This window comes from Monodelphis domestica, chromosome 4, assembly GCF_027887165.1.
Source record: "Monodelphis domestica isolate mMonDom1 chromosome 4, mMonDom1.pri, whole genome shotgun sequence".
Lineage (NCBI taxonomy): Eukaryota > Metazoa > Chordata > Mammalia > Didelphimorphia > Didelphidae > Monodelphis > Monodelphis domestica.
In genome coordinates, this window is record NC_077230.1 from 202200863 (window position 1) to 202225319 (window position 24457).

Genomic DNA, 24457 nt, shown 5'->3' on the forward strand with positions numbered 1-24457 from the left:
TGAGGAAGTATTTCCTTAATTCTAGAAAGAAGGATTTTTTAAGGTCATGGATTACATTTTAGTCAATAATTTATAGACATTTATTGTATATTATCTAGTTGTCACAATAAATCTAATAAATTCCACAAAAGAATAGCCCACAAAGAATAAAATGAATGCTGGAAAGAGCTCCAAAAGGATAGAAAATCAAATAATAAGAAAAGGAAAGGAAAAAAAACCAGCCTAGAACAAAAGTTTACTGAAGAAAATAGTTTCCTTAAAAAAAAATACAATACCTCAAGCAGGAAGCAGGAAAATAACTCCCTATAGAAAAGAAGTAAAAAGCCTAAAAGAAGAAAATGGTTACCCCAAAATTAGGGCACACACACACACACACACACACATACACACGCACACACAGACAGACACACACACACACACACCACATGTACATTTTATAAATTAGGAAATTGAGATCTAGAAAGATTAAGAGACTCTATAAGACAAATAGCATGAGAGGTGGGATATGAACATATTTCTTCTATAATTAAAATTTTTACTCTTTCTTCTGTACCATGTTATTTCTATAATAAGGAAATTTACAATTTCAATAATATACATGAAAGATACTAGAAAGTTAGATAAGACAAAATTCTGTGACTTCGAAAAACTCACATTGTAAGAGGTAACACAATATATATGAAGAAGTGATAACCAGAGAATGGACTCAAGGATTATAAGTAGAACCAAAGGATTATAAAATCATATAAGAATTCATTTACAGTGTAATTTATTATTGTACTATATGATATATTATAACAAGAACAGAGACTAGGAATCAGTATACCTGAGTTCTTTGTTCAGACTTTTCAATGACTACTTAAATAGGCTAATGATTATCATTCCCTGGACTTTACTAGAAAGCCCTTATTGTCCCCTTCCAGTTTTAACACCTTATGATTTTAGATATGCAAAATTAATGAGTTGATATTAGTATATAGTTATAAATATAGATATATTAGAATCCTATGTAATGAAATCTCTTTGACCTAATGAGCTTATACTCAAATGGGGGATATAAAATATTGACACGTATATGAGGAATGGCCACATAATGAGTTTGGTGATTCCTTTGGTGCCAAAGATTGTGAGTATAGTCATTAAGTCATTACCTGTTTATAAGTTATATATTTTTAATTTTTAATATATATAAATGTAATAACATGAAATATATAATATAATAAAGAACTAAAAATAACAAGATTTTTCACTGCCATTCTCTCAGATCTGAAATAGAGAAGGAACTTGTAATGGAACATGTAGGAAAATCATAATACTTAACCTTTAAGAGTTTACAGTCTAATAAAATATGGGATGATAATCTTAGTTTTACTTCCCCAGGTGATTATGAAGTATTATTAACTTTAGAAGACTAGTTTAAATAAAAACTCTTCTGTGATAACATAAAGAATAAAGTATAAATGCAATCAGACCAAATATGTGTGTATTTATATGAAACACTATAGATATTTTTCTAGTTGAATTGTGAACAATGACTGTCTTTTTGCACCCTAGTTGGTGGGAAAATAATAGGAACATATCTCTATCTGAATTCATGAAAGCAAAATGTGTGTTTCCTAACTATAGTAGATAAATAAGCTAAGGTTGTGCCATTTAAGAGTACCAATAGAGCAGCATAATCCAAAATTAATTAAATTAATTAGAGTGGTCACTGTACTAATAAAGGAAATCCAAAGAAAATGGTAAAATATTAGCTTGGAATTTTATGGCCAAATTATGCCAGTGAACTCTGAATAAAGTCTCATAATATATTGTTCTTTTACAATCTTCTCCAAAGTCAACTTAAAATAAGAATTGAAAGCAGAAGCAACATTCCAGATGAGATTAGAATCCAAAATAAGCTTGTTTAGATTAAGAAAAGTAGCCAGAAGCTAAAAGAATAAAGTTTTTCAGGACATTATTAGAATCATGCTTCGGAAATTTTTAAAAATAGAGACACTTGGGGGATGAATAGCAAAGTACACAATAGAGGGGAGAGGAAAGATAAGAGAAGGGGAGAATCTGAATGTCAGAACATGTCATGAGAATTGTATTCAAACTATTTTGTGGTTGTTCAGTCGTGTCTGATATATCATGACTCCATGAACTGTGGCATACCAAGATCTTCTCTCTCCCAAAGTCTATCCAAGTGCATGTACATTGCTTCTAGGACGTTATCTATGCATCTCTGCCATACCCTTCTCCTATTGTCTTCAATCTTCCTAATCATTGAGGTCTTTTACAATGAATCTTGTCAATTCAGCATTTGGAATTTTATGGCCAAATTATGCCAGTGAACTCTGAGTAAAGCTTCATATTATAATTTTGTTCTGCAGTCTTCTCTGAAGTCAACTTAAAATTGAGAATAGGAAGCAGCAATAACATTCCAGATAAGATTAGAATTCAAAATAAAATTGACTTAATGATTTTGACTTTGCTGATGTGCTCATTATAATCACTTAGGATTAGCAATTACTAACGATTGTCCATTTAGCTAAAATTATTTTTCATATGAACCACACAAAAAGCGAGAAACCAGGACAACTTAGCAAGTATTATTTTTAGTCAGCATTACAATTAGGGAATTTTAATTATCTATTTGAGAACAAGTTAAAATCAGGGGCCTGGAATCTAATTCTTCTTTTCTATAGGGAAAGATAGTTTAATTAGTAAAAACACGGTATGATATTTGTGAATCCTTGAAGAAATAGCCTGAAGCAAGTCACCAAAGTAACTGCAGTAGCCCATTCTTAGGTTAATCAAACTGTCATATGACATTCCCTTATTAATACCTTGAATACTGGTTGCCTGAGGATCCTTGACATTTGTATTATGATGACCTTGCAAAGTCCTGGATAAGGAAAACAAACAAAAAAAAAAAGTTAAAGTAAGTGAGTTTGTAAATTATATCAAAAATCTACAGAAACTGTCAGGAAAATCCAGATCAGTAAATGGAGCAGGACAATAGGACTTTGCCCTAATGAATAGAAATCAGTGCTTGCTGACATCTCTAGTAGACTCCACTTGCATAGAAACAATAGAACTTGGTGATTAGCCAGAATAATTAGATATAGAGAACTACTAATTGGACTCTGATAAACTTCTGTCCATTCCCAATTTGTTCCCTCCTTACATGTTTCTATAAACGGTATATTTCATGCCACTTACTCCAAAGAAGTTTTTGGTATTTGCAATAAATTTTTCTAGTTATAGCTCTGGCATTAGTATTTTTTAAGAATATTTTTCCATGGTTACATGATTCATGATCTTCCCACCCCATCCCTACTCTCTCCTCTTCCGTCCCAAAGCCAACATGTTATTCATATTTGCATTAGAATGATCTTTTAATGTCTAAACCCTATCACACTACAAGGTTGATCATATATTTTTCCAATGCATTTCTGCTCCCACAGTTCTTTCTCTGGATGTGGATAGTGTTCTTTCTCCCTAGTTCCTCTGGATTGTCCTGGATCATTGCATTACTGCTAGTAGAGAAGTCCATTACGTTCAATTGTGCCACAATGTTTCAGTTTCTGTGTACAATGTTCTCCTGGTTCTGCTTCCTTTACTCTGCATCACTTCCTGGAGGTTGTTCCAGTCTCCATGGAATTCCTCCACTTCATTATTCCTTTGAGCACAATAGTATTCCATCACCAACATATACCACAATTTGTTCAGCCATTCCCCAATTGAAGGGCATCCCCTCATTTTCCAATTTTTGACACCACAAAGAGTAGCATTAGTATTATTCATGGACATTGTTCTAAATGACAAAAAAAGAGCTTATGGAGGCAAACGAGTCTAATTAGAGTGAGAACGAAAGCATGTTTATTTTCTGATAGTACCTGCATGCATGTGGAGCAGAGAGAGCATAGCTTAAGCTGCTCAAAAAACAAGCTATTGCTGGCCACTAATTATAGCATCTTAAAGGAAAAGTGGTTACAAAAGGAATAAGTCAAGGAAGGGTATATGGTAAACCAAGACGGTACTTGACTCAGCACAGATATTTTTAAAAGTTTAAATCTCAGAGATATCATAAGGGTGGAAAGTGTCTGAGGCTAGCTGGATCAACTCTGTGATTGCAGACTTTGCTTCATTCTTCTGGGGTCAGTGAAGCACTTTCTCAAGGGTAGCCATTGTGTCAGAGAAATTGCTCCCCTCTCCCCTTCAATGGTTATTGAATTTTCTTCCTTCTATATATCTGGGGAAAAGGCAGCTCAAAAACAAAGTTAGAATCTAATGTCTTTCTACAGTATTGATCTGCTTATGTGCCAAATTATGAGCAACTAGGTTGCACAGAGGATAGAGTGCTGGGCCTGAAGCCAGGAAGATTCATCTTTCTAAGTTCAATTCTAGGCTCAGTTACTTATTAGACATATGTCCCTGTGCAAGTCATTTATTCCCACCCCTACCCCAACCCCCACTGACTGCCATCATCAGGCTTTTTTATTTTTTAATTATTGCTTTTTTATTTATTTTTCCCCAGGTTTCTGAAATTTTTATTTAATTAATTAATTTAGAATATTTTTCCATGGTTACAAGATTCATGCTCTTTCCCACCCCTTCCCCAAACCCTCTCTCATAGCTTATGTGCAATTCCACTGGGTTTTACATGTGTCCTTCAACAGGAACTATTTCCGTGTTGTTGATGTTTGCACTAGGGGGACCATTTAGAGCAGGAGTCCCCAAACTATGGCCCGTGGGCCACATGTGGCCCTCCAAGGCCATGTAGCTGTCCCCCATCAAACTTCCAGAAGGAGCATCTCTTTCATTGGTGGTCAGTGAGAGGAGACCTCTATGTGGTGGCACCTCAAAGTGTGGCATCACTCATGTACAGTACTACTTCCAGGGATATAATCCTTTGCATGGTGCCTTAGAATGAAGCACCAGGCAAAGGATTATGTGGCTGCACAATGAAAGATGTCAGCATGGTGAGTGTTGACCTAGGGGAGGGGATTCCGCACTGTGTATACTGCTGCCTGGTTAGGGTAAGGGTTAGGGTTAGGTTTTAGGGTTAGGGTTAGGGTTAAGTTTTTATAGTCTGGCCCTCCAATGCTCTGAGGGACAGTGAAATGTCCCCTGTGTAAAAAGTTTGGGGACCCCTGGTTTAGAGTCTACATCCCCAATCATATCCCCATCAACCTATGTGATCAAGCAGTTGTTTTTCTTCTGTGTTTCTACTCCCACAGTTCTTTCTCTGGATGTGGATAGTGTTCTTTCTCATAGATCCCTATGGGTTGTTCAGGATCCTTGCACTGTAGTAGTAGAGAAGTCCATTATATTTGATTATACCACAGTGTATCAGTCTCTGTGTACAATGTTTTCCTGGTTCTGCTCCTTTCGCTCTGCATCACTTCCTGGACTTTGTTCCAGTCTCCATGGAACTCCTCCACTTTATTATTCCTTTTAGCACAATAGTATTCCATCACCAACATATACCACAATTTGTTCAGTCATTCCCCAATCGGAGGGCATCCCCTCATTTTCCAATTTTTTTGCCACCACAAGGAGCCTGCGCAAGGCATTTAACCTGTTTACCTCAGTTACTCATTTGTAAAATGAGCTGTAGAAGGAAATGGTAAAAAAAAAAAAACTCCAGCATGTTTTCCAAGAAAACCCAAAATGGGGTGATAAAGAGTTAAATATGACTGAACAATAACTACAACTTTTGTGCCTGTGATGCTACATCTACAAATAGGATTATAACAGAGTCAAAATCTCCCCACTAAAAAGCCTTTAATCATAGATAGCATTGTATCTACTAAAGCATTGTCTTGGAATAGTATTTTGGGGGAAATTCAAGTTCCAAATGCACTACACTTATATAACTTCATGGTATAAGAGCAGGGAAGAGATAGGTAAAAAAAATAATTTGACAGAGACAAAATAAAAGATAGGGATGGAAGGTCATTCTTCAGTGATATCATGGGAGGTCAGTGAAGCACTGTTAGCATCAAGGACATCCTAAAATTTCTTAGTGAGTATTATTATCTAACTGGTAAAGAGATACACTTTATGAAATCAAGAAAATGCTCAAGGTAACCTATTTTTAAAATATTTAGAAGAATTTTAAAATATAGTATAATGGAAAGATTGCTCCATTTGGTGTCAGCAGACCAGCTGAAATAATGACTTTTTACTAACTATTTGACTTTTATTAGGCAGATGGTAGCTAGGTACTACAGTGAATAGAGCACTGGCCTTTGATTCAGCAATACTGATCTGTATATGTACATACACACATACATACACATGTCTGTGTTCTTATATGTACACTTATACATAGATATGAATATATAAGTACATGGGAATACACATATATGTGTATGTGTCTACACATCTATGTGTGCATATATGTGATAAATACACAAGCTAAAAATATTAAATAAATTGATCATTTATAAATAAAAACTGAAAAAGACCAAGATTTTGGTCTGGTTAAAGTGGAGAGTGGGACCAGAAACTTTCCCGCCACTTGATTTATCATTGTATAACACAGATTAAATGTGTTCTGTGATTTCCTGCCTGAGGGACAGAGACTTTATATTGTAGTTAATGGGCCATCTACCAACAGAAAATTAATTTGGCTGGAACCCACTGGTGTTGTAGAAATCAGAAAAAACATAGATCATAGTGAAAGTAATTAATTCAATATACAGAGAAATAAAAGTTGAGATTTCTGTAAAGCAGCAAATCTGGCACAAGGAAAAGGAGGCATAAGACAAAACTATCTTGCAGTTATGGAAATCTCTGATTACTTCTTTTATAAATGGAGGTTGCACAGTTCTCCCATTTCTATTAGTTAAAAGCAGAGTGAAGTGAAAGCTAAAAAACTTGACAAATACAAAGCATGGCATGCTTTTCTCCCCCAGAGTAATAACATTTCACAAAGTCAATTGATTTATTTTTGTTTAGTCCTATAATGGCAATTGTACACATGATATCAGGTTCTCATCCCTTCATACTAATAGATTTGTCTTGGAATTCTTAGCAATTTGAGGCCAACTTTTTTTTTTCAGGATAATCCCTGGGTGGCTAAGCTTGGGTTTTTGTCTCAGAAAGACTGATAGGAAGAGAGAAATACTAAAGATTCAAAAGAAACAGTTTTAAGATTAAGTATAATGAAAGTAATTGAAAAATAAGGGTTGAATTCTCTATAGGGCAAAAAGTCAGTGGTGAGTTACAGAAATGAAATAGTCATGGAGGCTTTCTTGACAATTTGCTTACTATTATAATAAAGCATTGGCTGGTTAACATTCTTGTTTAAGAGCAAATAAAATCCAATATAAGTGATCCTGATTTGAACATTACTGAATCCATAAATATTATAGATGCTTATTCAAATACACTGAGTTATCCATGAAATTGAACTTATATAAAAATAAGGAATTTACTTCATGTCATAAAGTGCTAGAAAAATATGAGCAAATGTTATTAGAACCAGATAATGCTTATGCTTCCAAGGACCTTAAAGATCAACTAATCAAATCCATTATAATAATGAGTGAATGCTGGTTCAGAAAATCTATGACTTGCTAAAAATCACAGTTAGTGGAAGTGGTTATATTGACCTAATATCTCACAGAATGTGAAAAAAAGCTAGTCATATAGATTTAGACTGGGAATGGGACTTTATTGGTCATCAAATTTTAAGCTACTTTTCAAGATGGAAAAACTAACATCTAAGGGAATGAAATTACTTAACTAAGGCCACAAGTATTAAATTAAAAAGTTGAACACAGGTTCTCTGTTTTCACATACTTTGCTCTAATTTTATATATTAAGTCATTAGTCTGTAATGTTAACATATCCATAATAAGGTAAAATAGGAAGGGAAAGAAAAAAATTCCAACTCAGAAAAAATGATTAATGAAGACAGAACAATAGACATTAAGAATTTTTTTTAGTTTTTATATATACTTAATAACCATTACTACCACCAAAAACAATTTAACTAAAGAAATGCATAAAAATTATGTGCAAAACTACAAATTCCACAAATTGTATGAAAATATATAAATTATTTATCTATGATAATATCAACTTGCTCAGCTCTTGAATTCTCTTTGAATTTGTTTTACTTTGATACTTTTTTCTCGATTTTATCATCTTTAATTTTTAAAAATGCTATCTTCCTATGTATTATTCTTATTCTCTTTTCATCTCTTTGTTTCCCTTACTTTCTTTATATTTCCAGTATTTGTCATTTGTAATAATGTAATATCATCCATTATATTCAAATATCACAATCTATTCAGATATTTTTCCTATTCTTTGAATTTCATTATTTCCAGTTATTTTGTCATAACAACAACAAAAAAAGCTTTCATGAATATTTTCACACATACACTGCTTTTTACTCTCTCAGTAATGCTCTTAGGGACCAATCCTAGGGTCAATGAATATGAACAGCTTTACAGCTCTTAATTTATATTTCCATCTTAAAAAAAAAAGAAAAACAATTCACAGCTGCTCTGGCAATGTAATATTAGGCCTGTTTCTTCAGTTCTTTTCAGCATATAATTTGATCATTTTAATCCATCTGTTTCTCAGTGAACATCCATTACCAGGACCATATTTAGCTAGATTGGTCCTTTGACAGCAGACTCATTCTGTTGCTGGGATCATATATTCTTTCCAAAACTAAGTCTATTCAGCTTGGTCATACCTAATGAAACTTTTGCTTCAATACCACGACCCCTCAGGAATGCAGAATTTCGTCCATAGTATGATGAGTGTTAAAGTAAGATTTTTGTAAAATATTTATACTCTCTAAACTATTTTTGTCCTACCAGAAACTATGCTTGGATTATGTATATGCTCAGGCTTAGATTTACTACTAACCTCATGCAGATCTTTGTGTGTGCTTGGGGTAGGGAGTGGGGGGGACTCTCCAGATAGGACTCAAATTTAATTTACATAAAGTTTTATTCATCTCTTAACATCTTTCTTTTCTTTTTTTGGTTAGATTTATCTAGTTCTGAGAGGGGAAAATTAAAGTTTGTCACTATTATTATTCTGTTATCTATTTCCATCTTTAATTCATTTAGTTTTTCTTTTAAAATTTGGATGCTATAACACTTGGTGATTACAGGTCCAATATTGCTAATGTTTCTTTATCCATACTAATCCCCACTCCTAACATACTATAGTTACCCTATTCATCTCTTATAATTATATCCACTTTAGCTATAACTGGGTCAGAAATTATGACTGCTAACCATGTCTCCTCTGGATCATTTGAGGCACAGTATACTCTGCTCCAGCCCTTAACCGTCTCTCTATGTGTGTCTCTCATTTTCAATGAGTTTCTTGTAAAGAACTCATTTTTCAGGTATTGATTTTTGATCCTTTCTGCTATCAATTTTTTTTCCCATAGGTGAATTCATCTCATTACATTCAATCTCATAGTTACTAACTGGGCATTTCAGTCTGCTCTGTTCTACCTCACTGTTTGTACCCCTCTTCCTTTCTGCTATATCCCTCCTCAGATGTTTAATTTCCTTTGACTAATACTAATTCACACCCTTTACCCCCAAATTCTCCCTTATCCTTTCCTTCTGCCATCCTAGTTCCAAATTGGCCCACCTTTCCAAAGGTCCCTCCTTTATCTCTTCCTCCTTACCTTTTAATACTTATTCTACCCACCTTTCCAAAAATTCTTTCCTTATCCCCACAACTGATCCCTCCTACTTCTTGATATGAATTCAATTCTAAAAATCCCTCCTCTATCTTGTCCAAAGAATCCTTCCCTATCCTTTTATCTTACCTCCTTTACCCTTGATATTCTTCTTTCCTAAGTCCCTCTCTTATTTTATCCTCTTTCCCTCTTGTTTCTCTGTATATCTAGAAAATGTTTACCTTCTAATTGTATATGTTGTTCTCTCTTTATCCCACATCTGATAAAAGTAACCTAATACTACCAACCATTCACCCCCTCCACCCCTTCTCCATGCAGTTCCTTCTCTCATTCCTCCTCTTTATAAAAAAAGCCATTCCATCCTACCTCCTCCTGGTCTATTTCATTACCATTTTAGCTCATTTGATTACATTCACCTCAACTTTGAGTCTTCCCTCCATATATGCCCCTTTAAAATGTCCAGACAATGATGCCATTCCCAGGAGCCATAGATGATATTTTTACATACAAGAATCAAGCATTTTGAACTTTTGGTTTGCTTATGATTAGTTTTTTTATTACCTTTACATATTTCTTATGGATTAAATTTTCTGCTGAGTTCTGGGTTTTTCCCAGCAATAGTTGAAACTCCTTTTGTTCATTAAATTTCCATTTTTTACCTTTTATAATTATGGTCATCATTGCTGGATGTTATTCATGATTCTAAGTCCAGTTCTTTTGCTCTACAAAATGCTGTGTTCACATTCCTGTAGCTGCCAACTCTTGAGTTATTCTGACTATAGATCCACAGTATTTAAATAGCTTTTTTTTCTTGTTGCTTATAATATTTATTCCTTTATCTGGGAGGTACAGAATTTAGCAAAGATGTTCCTATACATTTTCATTTTGGGGTTTCTTTGAGGTGGTGATCTTTCCATTTCTATTTTACCCCCTGATTCTAGAATTTCTGGGCAGTTTTCCATGATAATTTCTTGTAGAATTGTGTCTAAAATCTTTTATTGACCATAACATTCTGGGAGTCCAACTATTCTTATATTGTCTCTCTTTTATCTAGTTCCCAGGTCAATTGTTTTTGTGATAAGAAGTTTCATATTCTCTTCTATTCTATTATTTCATTCATTTGATCTTATTTTATTTCTTATTGTCTTAGAAAATCATTAACTTCTCCTTGTCCAATTCTAATTCTTAATAAATTATTTTCTTTCCTGAATTTCTGGATCTCTTTCTCTGTTTGAGTGATCTTCCTTTCATAATTTTCTTGATTTTCTTGCATTGCTCTTTTTTTTTCTAATTTTCCCTCAAACTTCTCATTTGTTTTTTGAGGTCTTCTTTAAGCTCTTCCAAAAGCTCTTTTTAAGTTTGTGGATATTTATTGTATTTCTTTGTTATTTTTGAGATAGATGTTTTTATTTCATTGTCATCTGAACTTGAGCCATTATCTCCTCTCTCCCCATTATAACTATCAGTAGTTTGTTCTTTCTTCTTTACTTGCTCATTTCTACTTACTTATCTTTTATTTTTTAAATTTCAGGATCTGGACCAGATGATTTAATTATTGGCTTTTTATGGGAGTGCCAGGATTCCCATTGTTCTGGGATGTGTTATCTTGGGTCAAAGGATTTTTGTGAATTTTTTTTACTATTATTATTTCCTAAATAACTATTTAGTTATTCCAGTTTTTGTAATCCAGGGTCTGATGTAATCCTGAGCCCCTCATTTAAGCTGCAATCTGTGACCTAACCTCAGGTGTTCTGGCCAGTGGCCAGTTCTGTTACTTCTATTGCAAGCAGCTTGTTTACTTCCCACTGTGGCAGATACCAGGGACTCCACTCTCCTGGAATTGACAACCACTGGCAAGTCCCAGTCTCTCAAGAACTACATTTACTGGTGCACACTATTTCCTCATTCCTCCTCTCCTAATGGCATAGCCCAGGACAGAGCAGGTATCCAGTATACATTTCTTGGGCTTCCAAAAGGCCTTGTTTGATAGCACTAGGGCCTGACCTGTCCTAAGGGCCAAGAGCCCATGATGTCTACTCCTTTAATCCCCAGCTATGGGTCAGTGAGGCTAACTGCAGCCAAGGCTGCCCTAGACACTATCTTTACCAGGGCCCACCACCTCAGGATTCCAGTGGTATCCTCCAAGATGCAGTCAAAACAGGTGAGGTTACTAATCCTCTCCCCAGGAGGTAACTTTATTGATTCTACCCATCTGATCTCTTCCAGGCTCCAGTTCCAAGGAAGGTAGGACTGAGGCCAGGGAAGTGAAAATCCTTCCTTCCTCCCTAGTATTCCCGAGCTATTCAGCTTCATAATCCTATCTGGTTTTGCTGCTTTTAACTTTGATTCAGTGAAGTTATTTTTGGTTGTTCCTAGAGGGTATAAGGAGGGCAAGAAAGTTCCATGCCCTCCTCTGCCATTTTCCATATTAAAAAAAAATTAAGTTAGCTCCTGCTTTTTGTAATACAACTTCATTTGGAGAATAAGAATAGTATCTCCTTTAGGGTAATACCCTCAATAATTTCAGAAAATTTTCAAAGAGTTTTAACTGAAGAACAAGTGAGAGGGATCAGGAAACCTTTGAAAGGCAATAATGGAATTCCTTAGGAAAGTCATGATAATCTATTACAAAGATGTTTGCAGGACATCGATGTAAGTTGAAATATCAATTACCAAATAAGAGTAGGAGTGAAGAAACTGAGGACAAAAGCTTCAGAAATCTATGAAAATTGTCATGGTCATATTATTCCTTTCCTCTTTCCTATGTTCAGGTAGGATTAAACTGCTATCAGGTAGAAGACACTCAAGAGGATATCTGGTTAGAATTGCTTAGAATAAGATAAGGGACAATGTTTACTAATTACCTGCTTAACATCATTAACTTTCCTATAAAAACCAAGTGGTTTCTGTGGATAGCCATGAGCATGAACTGACTGGTGTGTGAGTCACTGAAAATAGCAGACTTCAATCCACCCATTCCATTGTATAGCTATCCACTGTATACCATGGCCACCTTGATTAGGTGTCTTTCCATTTACAATGTTGCTGCCCTCCCTATAATGAGAGTCAAATAGTGGTATGCTGGTAAATGTTTCACAGTGAGCTATATAGGGTGAAATCATACTCAATATATACTTCTAGATTTAATTTTCATCGTTAGCATTTTCACCATCACTTTGTTAAGCATAGAAAATCAATGAAACAATAAAGCAATACAACGGCTCATATGAAAATTTTAAAATTGTCTTTCCTATGCTCTAGCATAATCACAACACCAGATCACTAGAAATTATGCTTCATCCAGTCAGCTATAGGACATTGCTCTATGGATGGAGTGTCCTAATTACTGGGTAAATATGAGAAAACTCATCTTGAACCACTCTATTTCACCATATTCTAAACTAATTTTTCATTAATTATAAGAATAAATAGTTGGACTATTTACACAGCTTACCTTGTGCCAGATACTTTGCTAAATTCTTTAGCATTATTATCTCATTTGATCTTCCCCAAAGTCCCATGAGTTAAGTGTTACTCATTTTATGGATGAAGAAATGGAAGAATAATTTAAAAGAATCATCTGAATTTATCACTGGATATTAGAGTAAATCTACTTAAAGATGTGACTGTGATTCTATTATACTGAGATAATGTGGGAAAAAAGGATGGAAGAAAAAGAAAGAAGGACAATGGAAAAGGGAGAACAAGAATAGGGATTTTTTTCACATAAATGAGGAAAGCAACAAAGAATTTATACAATGGAGAAGAGAACGGGTAGCAGTGAGCAACACTTGAATCTCACTTTTATTTGAAACAGCTCAAAGAGAAAAGACTATATACATAGTTGGTTATAGAAATGTATCAAAAAATTATTCTTTTTTGTATGAAGAGAATGGTTTCATAAAGAAGCTGGAAAGACTTACATGAATTGATTCAAAGTGAAATGAGTAAAACCAGAAAAATAATTTAAATAGTATTAGAAATACAATAAAGATAATCAACTATGAAAGGCAGTAACTGTGTTCAACACAATGACTCATAATGAAAACAGCTATTCCAGATAGAGAATGGAGGGACTCAGAGTGCAAGTTGAAGCATATTTTTTCTCTTCCTTTTTTTTTAAGAATCTGGTGAATGAAGAATATTTTTATATGACTTCATATTTTTAAAGGGTCTGTATTTCTCACCTTCATGGGTGAGAGACCAGAAGGGAGAATAGAATTTAAAATTGAAAATGAAATAAAACTGAATTAAAAAGAACTAAACTTGAGCTATTATTTTTGTACATATCTATACATAAGTTATCATCTTCTAATAAAATGTAAATTCCATTAAGAAATAAACTTTGGCAGTCAAGATGGCAGCTTAGAGAAAGCTAAAGTTCAGATCTCTGGAAACCCTTCCCTACCTAACTCAAACTATATGGTCCTAGGGCACTGAAATTCAAAACGAACAACAGCATAGACCCCAGGAATCCTCCTCCTGGACCTGGATCAAAAGGTATGGCCCCCCAAAAGCCAGAACCTGAGATCACTTGGATCTAAGGGACAGGCAGAAGGAAGGTCCCAGGACCCATCCCCCCCAACCCAGAGCACTGAGTCCAAGGCAGCAGAGGGAACCTCAGAGCCTCAGGGCCGGCTATTCTGAAGGCCACTTCCTGAAAACAACCTGACTCAGTCGAGGGGGCACCCAACACAGACAGCAGGAAAACAGAGAGAGAGATGGGGGGAACCTGTAACCCCCTGGCTGGATCCTTCCATCCGAGTCCCAGGGAAGGTCCCTGCCTCAAGGCATACTCAGTTCAACCCAGGGAAAGTTAATCCTATCAGGAGCCCTTGGAGTTCCGGGAAGCCGCAGCCCCTCCCCCCTCAGAGTGTAGGCTCTTCTGGCCAGCTAAGGCACTGAAACAAACACCTCACGGAAAGGGCCAAGTCAGGCTCAGAGCGTGGAAGTAAAGCAATGGAGAAGCATCGGGAGGGAACCGATGAGGGCAGTAACACGGAAACATCAGCAATTCCTGGCTTCTCCGGGAAGACAGTACAGCTGAGGAGAACAGACAATCTGCCTAGGGCTAAAACCTCTGAACACCAGACAGAGATAAGAAAAGCTAGACCTCCCCACTCAGATAGAGATGGCAAACTCCACAGAAAAGTCCCAAAACTCCAAGAAAAACAAGAAGAAGAGGGCAATTTTGGGCATATTTTATGGAGCAAAAATACAAAATACAGAGGAGATAGAAGAGGAAACACAAGCAAATGCTCAGAAACCTTCCAAAGGAAATGGAAACTCTCCACAAACCCATGAAGAATTTTAATCAGAAAGGATCAAAAAGATGGAAGCCTTCTGGGAGGAAAAGTGGGAAATAATGCAAAAGAAATTCACACATATACAAAACCAGTTTGACCAAAGTGAAAAGGAAAACCAGGCTTTAAAGGTCAGAATTAGGCAACTCAAAGACAAAGAGCAAGAATTAATAAAACAAAGCCAGAAGACCAAGAAATTAGAAGAGACCATAAAATATCTCACTGACAAGGTCATAGACTTGGAAAATAGAGGGAGAAGAGAAAATTTAAGAATAATTGGACTACCAGAAAAGCCAGAAATAAACAGCAAACATGACATCGTAATACAAGATATAATCAAAGAAAATTGCCCAGACATCCTAGAACAAGAGGGCAATACAGGCACTGAAAGAGTTCACAGAACACCCTCTACACTAAATCCCCAAAAGACAACTCCCAGGAATGTAATTGCCAAATTCCAAAGCTTTCAAGCAAAAGAAAAAATCTTACAAGAAGCCAGAAAAAGACAATTAAGATATAAAGGAATGCCAATCAGGGTCACACAAGACCTTGCAAGTTCCACTCTGAATGACTGTAAGGCATGGAACATTATTTTCAGAAAGGCAAGAGAGCTGGGTCTCCAACCAAGAATCCGCTACCCATCAAAACTGACTATATACTTCCAAGGGAAAGTATGGCCATTCAACAAAATAGAAGATTTCAAAGTTTTTGCAAAGAAAAGACCAGAGCTCTGTGGAAAGTTCGATATAAAAAAACAAAGAGCATGGAATACCTGAAAAGGTAAATATGATGGAAAGGGAAAAGGAGAAAATTGTTATCTTTTCATTTATTCAAACTCTCTTCTATAAGGACTACAGTTATATCAATCTATATATATTAATATATGGAAAATGTAATGTGTAAATAGGGGGAAAAGAAAAATCAAATAGAATAACCTTTCTCACACAAAGATTCACACGGGAAGGGGAAGGGAAGAAAACGCCTATAAGAAGGAGAGGAAGAGAGGGTTTTTTTTACTTAAACCTTACTCTCAGTGAAATCAACTCTGAGAGGGAAAAACATCCAGATCCATTGGGATCTTGAATTCTATCTTACCCAACAAGGGTAGGGAGAAGGGAAAATCAAGGGGGGAAGGAGGGGAGGGAAAACAAAAGGGGAGGGAAGGAGAGGGGGAGGGGGAGGGAACAAAAACAGAGGGGCTAGAAAGGGAAAAATATCAAGGGAGGGGACAAGGGGGACTGATTGAAAATAAATCACTGGATTAAAAGGTTAGAGCTAAAGAAGAAATGTTAGAATTAGGGAAGGATATCAAAATGCCAGAGAATTCACAAGTCACAATCATAACTTTGAACGTGAATGGGATGAACTCACCCATAAAATGTAGACGAATCGCAGAATGGGTTAGAATCCAAAACCCTACTATATGTTGTCTTCAAGAAACACACATGAGGCAGGTAGACACCCACAAGGTCAGAATTAAAGGATGGAGTAAGACCTTCTGGGCCTCAACTGATAGAAAAAAGTCAGGAGTTGCAATCATGATATCTGATAAAGCCAAAGCAAAAATAGACCTGATTAAAAGGGATAGGGAAGGTAATTATATTTTGTTAAAAGAGACTTTAGATAATGAGGAAATATCACTAATCAACATGTATGCACCAAATAATATAGCACCCAAATTTCTAATGGAGAAACTAGGAGAATTGAAGGAAGAAATAGACAGTAAAAAAATATTAGTGGGAGATTTGAACCAACCATTATCAAATTTAGATAAATCAAATCAAAAAATAAATAAGAAAGAGGTAAAAGAAGTGAATAAAATCTTAGAAAAATTAGAATTAATAGACATATTGAGAAAAATAAATAGGGAAAAAAGGAATACACCTTCTTCTCAGCACCACATGGCACATTCACAAAGATTGACCATACATTAGGTCACAGAAACATGGCACACAAATGCAGAAAAGCAGAAATAATAAATGCAGCCTTTTCAGATCACAAGGCAATAAAAATAATGATCAGTAATGGTACATGGAAAACCAAATCAAAAACTAATTGGAAATTAACCAATATGATACTCCAAAATCATTTAGTTAGAGAAGAAATCATAGCAACAATTAATAATTTCATCAAGGAAAATGACAATGGCGAGACATCCTTTCAAACCTTTTGGGATGCAGCCAGAGCAGTAATCAGAGGTAAATTAATATCCCTGAGTGCATATATTAACAAACTAGGGAGAGCAGAGATCAATCAATTGGAAATGCAAATAAAAAAACTTGAAAGCGGTCAAATTAAAAACCCCCAGTAGAAAACCAAACTAGAAATGCTAAAAATTAAGGGAGAAATTAATAAAATAGAAAGTGATAGAACTATTGATTTAATAAATGAGACAAGAAGCTGGTACTTTGAAAAAACAAACAAAGTAGACAAAGTACTGGTCAATCCAATTAAAAAAAGGAAAGAAGAAAAGCAAATTAACAGCATCAAAGATGAAAAGGGGGACAGCACCTCCGATCAAGAGGAAATTAAGGCAATCATTAAAAATTACTTTGCCCAATTATATGGCAATAAATACACCAATTTAGGTGATATGGATGAATATATACAAAAATACAAACTGCCTAGACTAACAGAAGAAGAAATAGAATTCTTAAATAGTCCCATATCAGAAAATGAAATCCAACAAGCCATCAAGGAACTCCCTAAGAAAAAATCCCCAGGGCCCCATGGATTCACAAGTGAATTCTATCAAACATTCAGAGAACAGTTAATCCCAATTCTATACAAACTATTTGACATAGTAAGCAAAGAGGGAGTTCTACCAAACTCCTTTTATGACACAAACATGGTACTGATTCCAAAACCAGGCAGGTCAAGAGAAAGAAAACTATAGACCAATCTCCCTAATGAATATAGAAGCAAAAATCTTAAATAGGATACTACAAAAAGACTCCAGCAAGTGATCAGAAGGGTCATCCACCATGATCAAGTAGGATTTATACCAGGGATGCAGGGCTAGTTCAATATTAGGAAAACCATCCACATAATTGACCACATCAACAAGCAAACCAACAAGAACCACATGATTATCTCAATAGACACAGAAAAAGCCTTTGATAAAATACAACACCCATTCCTATTAAAAACACTAGAAAGCATAGGAATAGAAGGGTCATTCCTAAAAATAATAAACAGTATATATCTAAAACTATCCGCTAATATCATCTGCAATGGGGATAAACTAGACGCATTCCCAATGAGATCAGGAGTGAAACAAGGATGCCCATTATCACCTCTACTATTTGACATGGTACTAGAAACACTAGCAGTAGCAATTAGAGAAGAAAAAGAAATTGAAGGCATCAAAATAGGCAAGGAGGAGACCAAGTTATCACTCTTTGCAGATGACATGATGGTCTACTTAAAGAATCCTAGAGATTCAACCAAAAAGCTAATTGAAATAATCAACAACTTTAGCAAAGTTTCAGGATACAAAATAAACCCACATAAGTCATCAGCATTTCTATATATCTCCAACACAGCTCAGCAGCAAAATCTAGAAAGAGAAATCCCACTCAAAATCACCTAAGACAAAATAAAATACCTAGGAATCTATCTCCGGAGACAAACACAGGAACTATATGAACACAACTACAAAACACTCTCCACACAACTAAAACTAGACTTGAACAATTGGAAAAACATTAACTGCTCATGGATAGGACGAGCCAATATAATAAAAATAACCATCCTACCCAAACTTATTCATCTATTTAGTGTCATACCCATTGAACTCCCAAAAAATTTCTTTACTGATTTAGAAAAAACCATAACAAAGTTCATTTGGAATAACAAAGGATCAAGGATATCCAGGGAAATAATGAAAAGACACACAAATGATGGGGGCCTTGCAGTCCCAGACCTTAAACTATATTACAAAGCAGCAGTCATCAAAACAATTTGATAATGGCTAAGAGACAGAAAGGAGGATCAGTGGAATAGACTGGGGGCAAGCGACCTCAGCAAGACAGTATACAATAAACCCAAAGATCCCAGCTTTTGGGACAAAAACCCACTATTCGATAAAAACTGCTGGGAAAATTGGAAGACAGTGTGGGAGAGACTAGGAATAGATCAACACCTCACACCCTACACCAAGATAAATTCAAAATGGGTGAATGACTTAAACATGAAGAAGGAAACTATAAGTAAATTGGGTAAACACAGAATAGTATACATGTCAGACCTTTGGGAGGGGAAAGGCTTTAAAACCAAGCAAGACATAGAAAGAATCACAAAATGTAAAATAAATAATTTTGACTACATCAAATTAAAAAGCTTTTGTACAAACAAAACCAATGTAACTAAAATCAGAAGGGAAACAACAAACTGGGAAAAAATCTTCATAGAAACCTCTGACAAAAGTTTAATTACTCAAATTTATAAAGAGCTAAATCAATTGTACAAAAAACCAAGCCATTCTCCAATTGATAAATGGGCAAGGGACATGGATAGGCAGTTTTCAGAAAAAGAAATCAAAACTATTAATAAGCACATGAAGAAGTGTTCTAAATCTCTTATAATCAGAGAGATGCAAATCAAAACAACTCTGGGGTACCACCTCACACCTAGCAGATTGGCTAACATGATAGCAAAGGAAAGTAATGAATGCTGGAGGGGATGTGGCAAAGTAGGGACATTAATTCATTGCTGGTGGAGTTGTGAACTGATCCAACCATTCTGGAGGGCAATTTGGAACTATGCCCAAAGGGCGACAAAAGAATATCTACCCTTTGATCCAGCCATAGCACTGCTGGGTCTGTAATCCAAAGAGATAATGGAGAAAAAGACTTGTACAAGAATATTCATAGCTGCGCTCTTTGTGGTGGCCAAAAACTGGAAAACGAGGGGATGCCCATCATTTGGGGAATGGCTGAAAAAATTGTGGTATATGTTGATGATGGAATACTATTGTGCTCAAAGGAATAATAAAGTGGAGGAATTCCATGGTGACTGGAATGACCAGGAAGTGATGCAGAGCGAGAGGAGCAGAACCAAGAGAACATTGTACACAGAGACTAATACACTGTGGTATAATCGAACGTAATGAACTTCTCCATTAGTGGCGGTGCAATGTCCCTGAACAATCTGCATTGATCTAGGAGAAAAAACACTATTCATAAGCAGAGGACAAACTGTGGGAGTAGAAAAACCGAGGAAAAGCAACTGCCTGACTACAGTGGTTGAGGAGACATGACAGAGGAGAGAACAAACACTCTAATGCAAATACTAACAACATGGCAATGGGTTCAAATCAAGAACACATGTGATACCCAGTGGAATCATGCGTCGACTATAGGGGTTAGCGGGGGAGAAAAGAAAATTGTCTTTAATGAATAATGCTTAGAAATGATCAAATAAAATATTATAAAATTTAAAAAAAGAAATAATCTTTGACCTATATTGAATTGTACACAGGAGGCATTTATTATTGTTGTTGCACTAAATTGCCCCCCAAAAGCCTTAAGAATTTGATAACTATATATATATATTTTTTTTTCCCCCTTTTCTCCAAGAAATTCAAATACTGGCACTGAGGACGTAGGGATGTGGATAGTTCAAATTTTTAGAGATGTAATGAGGATACAAGAAACTTGACAAAATATTAAGAGAATCCCTATCCTGTTGTCTGCAAAGATCACAGAGGAAAATCTGTAGGATAGACTCCTTTTCAACTTTATGTAACAAGGAGACTGATGTAATGCCCAAAATGAAAAATGCTTGGGAGCCTGCTCCTGGAAACATGTGATAATGGACAGTAGAAGTCTAACTTTTTTTTTCCCCACCTTATCCCAACTACTTGAAATCCAGTAATTAGTATTTGAAACACAGAAGGCTTGGCACAATTGATAGAGTGCTGGGCCTGAAGTCAGTAAGATGAATTTTCCTGAGTCTGATCTTAGACATTTACTAGATGTGTGACCCTGAGCAAGTCATTTAACCCTGTTTGCTTCAGTTCCTCATCTATAAAATGAACTTGAAAAAGAAATGGCAAACCTTTACAGTGTCTTTTGCTAAGAAAACCCCAAAAGGGGTCACAAAGAGTGGAATACAGCTAAAACAACCAGTGTCCCAATTCAGTTTAACAAATCCACATCATTTCATTTCTGATAAGGGCTATTTTAGCAAGAATAGAAGAACAAAGATTTCACTCAAACCCTGGATGGAATACTCTATTCTTTCTCCAGAGGCAGCCAGACAAGAAAAATGCAGCGTCAAAACCTTAGCCAGTTAACTTCCTAACATGTCCTAACAGACATATGTCCTAACAGACATAACAATATTATTTCATTCAAATATAACATCCAAAGCTTTGTCTCACAGCTATCCCCAAATTGGCTTCAACCTCCCTTTCCAAACTCCTTCCTTTTCATATATTGTTTGTTTCTGTGATACCTTACATCTAGCTACTCCAGTATCTCACCTTATTAGCCATTATCTCAGGAATTTCCATGACTGCATTATTTTTCCAGTTTTCAATTGATGAAAGTCTTCTACCTTCCAAATTCAGACTATGAACTACCAATTCCTTGAAGCATTTAATATTCCCAGATATGAATCTTTCTGAATGTTTTCACTCACTTTGTTTTCCTAGAAAATTTTATATCTCTTCTTTCTGCTTCCCCCCCACCCGGTTATTTCTCTGTATACATGACACATGTCATTCTCTACACCAGGCAATAAGCAAACTTTTTGTAGGGAGGGTTTGAATATTTTTTAGCCCTGTGTTTCCAGTAACACAATAGGTATTCAATAAATTATTGCATTTACTTTTATCATTAATTACTAAATTATGGGGAGGATTTTCCATTTTAAAAACTTCAAGCATTTCTTAGAAGGGAGAAGAATAACCTATTTTTCCAAAATAAATAATTACCTACTCTTATAATACAAAAAAAAAAAAGAAAACTATATAAAAAATATGGGCCAAAAAAACTGTGTGGGGATTTTGTGGCCAATAAAAGTATAATTTTTTTTTTCATTTATATTCAACAAATATTTATTAAGGACTTATTGAATGGAAAACTGAGGGAAAGGATGAGTTTCTTGAAGTATATACTAATTGGTTTGGTTTGGTTTTTAATGAATATTTGGGAATTATGGTGTTTTTTTTATGAGAAGAAGAATGAAATAACATAACAATATGATGGAGAGTACAGCCATGCATTATCACTTGTCTCAGATCAAGGAGGATGTCACTTGGGGGAAAAATGTACAGATGTTCTTCTGATGTAATGCAAAATGACAATCCAAAGACTCTATATGGTACTTTTTAAAAAGAAATAAGATTTTTCAGGGAAAGCATATGTGTAATGTTATTGCTGCTTTAAATCTCATGATATGATAATATATACAAAAAAAAATGTGTCAAGCAAGGATGGAAAAGGCCACTTAAAAACGGTCCTATCTTGCCATTAATCTGCCTACCCCACCCAAAATTGTACTTCATGTTCTAGCATCATGAAAATGTACCCAGGCTGTTAGAAGAAATGAAATACTGATAACTAAACTAAGGGTGAAAAGCATGTTAGACTTCCACCCACACACTTTCACTCTCATTTTTATGCCTTATGTTACAGATTTGAGAAAGAGGAAATTGTTAGCGTATTTCTAGTATATCATAGTTAATATCGTGTTTTTGTTCTCTATGCATGCCTAGTTTTAATACTAGAATTATTCTTTCTTGATCCTGCAAATAAGATGATGTACTCCAGTTCATTACTTGAAATTCATTGGAGCACTAAGGAATTTACACATGAGCTCATTGTAAAACTGCGGAAAGGAGACCTGAAAATCTGAGGTCAATTTGCCCCACATCCATTGTAATTTCCAAGACTGCACTATTCAGGCAGTACTTAAGCATGAGCAGCATGCAGACAAACCCAAGCTTTTCAGTCAGCTTTTTCAGTCCCAGTTGTGCTGATTATAACTGAATAGAACAGCAAGAGTGCTTAAAATGGACCAATGGTGATTTACTGCCCATGATATGAACAGCATGAATGCCGACAGGTATAATATTAGGCATTCTGGGGTCTGTCACTGGCAAGGTGATCCTGTCATTATGCATAGATTATTTTATTAGAGATTCCAGGAACTCAACCTGATAGATATTATGAGTTTGTTCAAGGTCTTTTTTTAAGCTAATGAAATTACTTAAAGAAATAATTATCCTGGAATCTGAAATATTCTATATATGACTCTGATAAATACATGAAGAAGATATAGATCAATAGTCAATCTTGAGATGTACAAATGGGTTTCTAAGTACTCTCCATTAAACAATTTGCAGAAGGAAATCACCATCTTGAACACTTTAACTATATTGGAAGAGAATGTTTCTGTTCTTATTCCTTCCTATTCACTTTTATAAACACATATTTTATTTATAGCTTGTTATGAAACAACAACATTGCTTTCATTTTTTACCTAATGTAAACACTAAAGAGAAAGCTTTCTTGTAATAAAGTACAGTTCAAGAAACTAATACCTAGGCCAAGCCATGAAATTAGAATATGCTCCATTCTACCCAAATAATAAACTATCTCTTTAAATATGATTTATCAGTCCTTTGAAATCAGTGTTGGTCATTGCATTGAAGTGAATTCTGTGATGTCTTGTATTTTTTTATTCCTTTAAATTATTGTTGTTATCCTGTATGAAGATAGGATTAACTCTCCTCTTGTCTCCTTTTAGCTAATCAAATCAAGAACTTAAAGTACCCCTACTTACCATTAAGTATGAGAGTTCACAAGTCACTTACTAGAGTTAGTTCACACCTCCAAAGGCCACTTTCCCCTTCTTCTGCCCCTCTTCTTCCCACAGTGGTAGGCAAATTGAAAGACTGCAATTGGTGTCTGTGAAGAAAGGGGGATGACAGGAAGTGATGTGGAAAAAGAGGTATTAAAAAAGACCAACATGGTCTGGGACCCACCACTCTTTTTCTGGTGTTTTGGAGAGATTAACTGAGATTCCTGCCTTGGCTATGAAGGATGCTGGGTTGGTGGACTTCTGGCTGAGGATTACTGGGAAATTCACATGGAGATCTGACTTGGGGAAGCCCCTTCCAGAGCTGAGCCAGACTTCATTGGAGAAGGACTGGTAGGCTTGTTAGGAATCTGTCTCTTTATATATGTTTTTTACTTTCACTCTTTCTACCTCTTTGTAAATAAAAGCTGCTAAAAGTCATTTTGACTTAAGCTATACTATTTTAAAATCAGTGACCACAATATTATTTTATAACTCTCATATTTAGCATAAAACCTTACACCTGTATATTATTTATCTTGATCTAGCTTACTTCACTTTTGCCATTTCCCAGAAGTCTTCCAAAGTTTTCCTGAATCCTATTAGTTACTCTTTATAAAGAAATCATATTCCGTTACTTTCATGTATCACCACTAGTTAGTGTTTC

The 24457-nt window shown here is 35.4% G+C and overlaps 1 long non-coding RNA gene across 1 annotated transcript; it reads right to left on the reverse strand.

The window, feature by feature from the left end:
* Positions 1–2685: 2685 nt before the first annotated feature.
* On the reverse strand, positions 2686–24457 carry LOC103105285 (uncharacterized). The gene is made up of 3 exons (XR_001630043.2): positions 24344–24457; positions 23807–23900; positions 2686–2890 (listed from the first exon to the last, which is right to left on the reverse strand). It is a non-coding gene; the product is annotated as an uncharacterized LOC103105285 (long non-coding RNA).